This window comes from Myxine glutinosa, chromosome 1 (genome assembly GCF_964187855.1).
Source record: "Myxine glutinosa chromosome 1, kmMyxGlut1.1, whole genome shotgun sequence".
Lineage (NCBI taxonomy): Eukaryota > Metazoa > Chordata > Myxini > Myxiniformes > Myxinidae > Myxine > Myxine glutinosa.
Window position 1 is genome coordinate 260,957,286 of NC_136261.1, and position 6,000 is coordinate 260,963,285.

Genomic DNA, 6,000 nt, shown 5'->3' on the forward strand with positions numbered 1-6,000 from the left:
CACACACGCTCTACCATTCCAGGTGTGCATCCTTCCATTCCAGGTGTACATCCTTTCTCACCTGTCACAACCAACTCACGCTCCGTGTCACTCTTACTACTCTCACCTCCACTCTTGACAGCGCACTCACCCTTACTCTCGACAGCGCACTCTTTCCTCATGCACCCGTCCGTTACACACCTTTCTCGCGCACACTCTTGCGCACACTCTCCCGTCACACCCTCTGTAACACTCCTCACTACGCGCTTCCATGTGCTCCCTCGCACACGCGCTACGACCGACTCACTCTCGACAGCACCCTTACTCCTTGGCACGCACTTTTTCCTCACACACCCTAGAGTCGGACTTTCTCGCACACCTCCTTTTTCGCACACCAGACCTGTCGCACACTTCACCAACGGCCTCTCACGAACACCCGGGTCCATCCCGACCCCCAAGCTTATTAAATCACCTGGCGCATCATACGCATGACCATATTGGTCACCACTTACACCGGGTCCTCTTTCTCTTCGCTTCTCCTCCATCACCTGCGAATCCCTCATCCGGTTAATGAGCACATCATCACGATCCGAACACAGACTTTGGACCAATTATTTTACTTCCTCCTTTATCTCTTTCTTATCCTCTCTCCGTCGCTTCTTAATTTCGCTCACCCCTTCTTCCACTTCTTCTAATTTCTGCTTCACCTCCTTCATCTCCTCGTGCGCCCCCTTAAGTTCTTCCTCTAACTCCACCTTATTTTTTCTATGTGCTCCCGCACCTCCCGCTCTTTAACCTCCATCACCTCTACCACCTTGTTCATTTTCCTCGTCAGGTCCTCATGTACCGTCTGACACTCTTTTTTAATTACCCCTACGTCCTTTTTCATCTCCTTCTGTGTCGATTTTAAACCCTCTATTACCGCTGTGTTCTTCTTTACCTGGTCCCCCAACTCCTTTTGTCCCACTGTCAGTTGTTCTACTCCCAGCGTCAACTCCTCTATACCACCTTGCAATTTTACAGTCCCCTTTCTCACCTCCTTCTCCATGCGCTCCTTACAGTGCCTCACCTCCTCGCGCACTCCTCCGACCTCCTCACTCACACCTCTTCTGATCTCTTCTCCCATCACTTGCATCTCCTGCCCAGATGCCACCCTCATCTGCTCCATTTCCTCCCTGTGAGCATCCAATTTAGTTTCTACCCCCATTCTGACCCCCTCTATCTGCTGCCCCATTTGTTTAACTTCCCTTTCCGCTTGGTCCCTCATGTCCCTCAATTTGCCTTCCATACTGTTTTCTAACCCCTCTAACCCCTTTTTCATCCCTTCCATTTGATTCTCCTGAACGGCCATTCTGTTTTCTACCCCCAATAACCCCTCCTGTATTTCCCCTAATCTATTGTCTAATCCCTCTATTCTACTCCCTAACCCTCCGATCTGGGCCCCCATCCTTTGTTCTAACCGTTGGCTATTGGCCCCCATGTCCTCCCTCAATTTCTCGCTATTGGACCCCATGTCCTCCCTCAATTTCTCGCTATTGGACCCCATGTCCTCCCTCAATTTCTCGCTATTGGACCCCATGTCCTCCCTCAATTTCTCGCTATTGGACCCCATTACCCCCATTTGGCCCTCCAATCGCTCACCCTGAGCATCCATCCGGTTCCCCATTACCCCCATTTGGCCCTCCAATCGCTCACCCTGAGCATCCATCCGGTTCCCCATTACCCCCAATTGCTCACTCTGCAGTTTGAGGGACGCCTGCATTTGCGCCATAAATTGCTCCATGAGGGCCTGCATTTGGGCCATCCCTCCCACTTGTGCAGCGGGTGCGGCCGCCGTAGCTATGTGCGAGGCGCCATTTTGTGCGCCCGCAACCTCGTGCGCGAGGACGCCATTTTGCGAACCTGCCGCCCTCACTGCTCCGCTCTCCTCATGTCCCTCAATTTGGTCCTGGATCGACCCTGCCTCACTCTCCTCTACCGGAACCCAGCCGTCTTGATCTGCCATAGCGCGACTTTCAAACTTCGGGTTTTTATTTTTGTAAAACAAAATCAAATTTCGCCGTTAATAATTTCGAGCGCGTGAAGCGCGCTTCGGGTCCAATCCCACTTCCCGACACCAATTGTTACCTGCACTTAGATCTAGAAGGGATCTAGAAGTTATTGTTTAGTTATTGAGGATCAATTGTTACGGACACGCGGATTAAGATGTTATGATGGGCCGAGCGGAATGGCCGCCGTGTTCGCACAGTTTACCCGATTCCACCCGACGTTGACCAAATCGCGCTATGCTAAATCAATGAAGGAAAGGACACAACGGCTGGGATAAATGAAACGACACAAGGGGTACAGTTCTCAAGACCTCCGGAGGAGGATATAATTGGTGGTGGAGAAAAGGGGTAGATTACAAGGTAAGAGGTAAAGCACAGAAGAGATAGGCACTTAGACACAATCTTATTTAGCCCAGACAGACCACAGACAAACGGAACAAGACTGACTTACACAGGGATTGATGGCAGGGAAGGACAGGCAGTCGATAGCACAAGGTGCACCTTGGCTCAGGGGCAGAATCAAGCACGGTCCAGTCCAGAGATGCGGGGAGGTATTGCAGCGCTCGGAGGTGGCGTCTCTCTTCCTTCAAGTCCAGCGCGCATCTGACGTCACCTCCCTCTTCCTGCGCATGCTCAGCGGGGAGTGACACGCCCTCGGCTCGTTGGCCCCGCCCCAGATGGGATCGGTCCGCCGCTTCTATTGGGTGCGGGGGGTTACCGGGCTCCGCCCTTGACGAGGAGCTGACAGCGAGCCCCTACGTGGTAACCCCGTCGAGCACATGTTCGATGGCGGCTAACCAAGCCGGAGTGAGGACGCGCACTCCCCGCGCCGCCGCCGTTGTTGTTGCTGTTGTTGTTGTTGTTGCTGAACCGTGAGGAAGAGCTGCGGGGAGGTATTGGGAGGTCCTAAACTTCCTAACGGTGCCATACAATCACATTCTGGTGCAACGAAGAGTCAGAATTAATGGAAACGAGTCCTTAACTGACATAGACTAAGAATAACTAGCAAGATGTCCTATAGTTGTCTACGTGAGATGCTGTGGACCTGGATGCGACATTTAATGGGGGAAATAGGGGAAGGTCGGGTCTACAGAGTGTTGTTTACAGAAAATGGGACTAGGGAATGGGGGATTGGGGATAGTTGGGAAGTATGGAGGAAATAGGGGAATATTTACAAGCGGATATGGATGGAGGCCAATCTCATATCCGCAACAATATACAGTGGTACCTCGGCTTACGAGTGCCCCAACGTACGAGTTTTTCGGGATACGAGCCGTCGCTCGGGCGGTTTGTTGCTTTGGGATACGAGCCGAGATCCGATGTACGAGCTCAAAAAATTTATTTTTTTGAATTTTCCGGTTGTGGCTTCCGGTTCCGGTCACGTGGTTATCTTGCCGTGAAAGCATCTCTGCTTGGATATAAAACACGCAATCGTCGAAATACATTAGCGAGGAATCTCCTTGCTCCAGCCGGTGACGTCATCGGCGGGGATCCCCGCCTCCAGAGTGGCTGGTCACGTGACCGCCAAAGCGTGTCGCGCGTGCGGGTATAATGAGCTACACCTGTGGATCACGTGACCACGGAAGCACGCCTCGCTTGAGTTGAGAGGCATGGCTTTCGGTTTGCGTTTTGCTTTATAAGGCGCGATAAATGGGCTTTTGAGTGTTAGCGGTTCATGGCGTTGACGGTCAAAAACCCATTACATCAATTTTACCAGGCACTGTACAGTAAGTACAGTGGACACCAAATGCACGGTGGAAGGCTAGAAGTAGAAGATCGTCCAAGACAAGTGAGAATAAGCCATACTTTGGAGATGACGTCATTCGCTGGTCCGATAACCAAAGATGTGGTATAAAAAACCAGGTGAGCTAACAATGCAGCAATGAAGGAATTCGGCCAAGGCACCGGCACACAACGACCTACCTACATCGAAAGACTCAATGCCAATGGTGACAGAAGCCAAGACGGCCGGCTTAAACACCGCCGAAAGACCACGGTGTACCAACTTACGATGCAGAACATCTTGCACTTAATATGATGACAACAGGTGCCATCCTCTGACGTACCATTACAGGTACAGGTACAGTACACGTGAGCACAGAGCAAAAGTTCACTGAAACCGAGATTAAGAAAAAAGAAAAAACACCTCGTGGTCCGTGCTCGATATCCGAGTTTCAATCTTTTCAAACACATGATGCTCTCGGTCACGGTATCTCCTGCGAGCTGCTTCTCCTTCAACCACACAAACAACAACTTCTCCATATCTTCATGGATAGAGGTCCAGTTTATTTCTTTACATTCTCTTGTATTATGTACAGTATATACGAGGTCGTGCTTGTTTATACATTATTTGTTATTTATAAAGTACATTTTTGTTATTTAAAAGCACCTAACAAAAAAAATTGGTGTTTTTTTTTTGAGGCTGGAACGGATTAATAGCATTTCAATGCATTTGAATGGGAAAATTTGCTTTGACTTACGAGCGATTTGGCTTACGAGCTCCGTCACGGAACGGATTAAACTCGTAAGCCGAGGTACCACTGTATATATATATATATATATATATATAATTATATATATATATATATATATATATATATATATATATATATATATATATATATATATATATATATATATATATAATATATATAATTATATATATATTGTCGTGGGTCGACACTGTTGTGAACACGGCAGGGCGACACGGATAACTAAACGAGCTTTAACTCCAAGGCGTTCAATACAATGGCGGACCTTCGTCATACGTGCAGAGGGAAGAGTGGGTGGGGGAGAGCCATGAGCGCTTAGCATCACGGGTCCACCGGCAATCTTCGCACCTGCGATGATGAATGCACACCAACACAGAATTAAAATGTACAAAAGTAACGGCTTTATTTTAAGAAATGCCAGAAACAAAATAATGCACGATAAAAAATACGATTCCGAAATGGGACGTCCCCCTACAGACAAAGGGAAAACTAACTGTGAAAATAAATGCGTTAGTTTGTGGTCACTTCGCTCTTAGCGGTTCTTAAACCTCGTTAGGAATCGTCCCGGATCGTCACAGGCCTCCACGTCCTTGCGCGGGAACCACAGGCTGCACTGCTGCGAGCAGGAACTAGGCCTCCTGTGCAGTCTGCGTCTCTCGTCGCCGAGTGCAAGGTCAGCAGGCCGCTCCCATTCCACTTGTCCCTGTCGATTTTATTCACCAACACCAATGTGCCAATCAAAAGAAAAATGCGGCCGTGCCTTCAATCGGAATCCTGCTCCAAGTTCAGCTCAAGAGGCACCGTATCTGTGACTGCTCTTTATGAACTCCAGGTGCCGAGAGAGAAAAGCCATGAGAAACCAAAATGTCAGGGAGACGACCGCTCGCCATCAAACCCAGAAGATGAGAGGAAGTCAAGAGGACGTCAAGAAGAGAAAATGTCGGTGAGAGTGTTCTTTCATACTCAAGGCTCTGACGTCATCCGTGCCTGCTCCACCAATCCCCTAGTAACATCCTAGCAGTCCTTGCGGCAATCAATCCCGGACCAATCACTCTTCGGGGCATGGCCGTACAACCCTGCCTGCTTGATGTGGCGATGTGGCGATGTGACGGCTGGCAGTGCCAGCGTTAGTTGAATGTCTTGCTCCGGTCACTTTTATTTAGTGTTATAAATGCGTGATTTCTTGCTAGGTGCGTGTGCTGCTGGTGTCATAAGGAACAGAGGAAAAATAACAGAGGCCATTACATACAGGAAATGAATTACCCATAAACCTTAATTAACATAACCCCACCCCTCGTGAGGGAACGAAAATATGGGCTTACACGACATCCTGTCTGCCGGCTCCCAACTTATGATACATGGGGTTTCTTCTTCCTAACGCCAGTCAGAGCACACTACCTATTAAATTCTACCTGGACTAAGGAAATGCCTACCCCCCACAAACATAACAAATATATATATATATATATATATATATATAT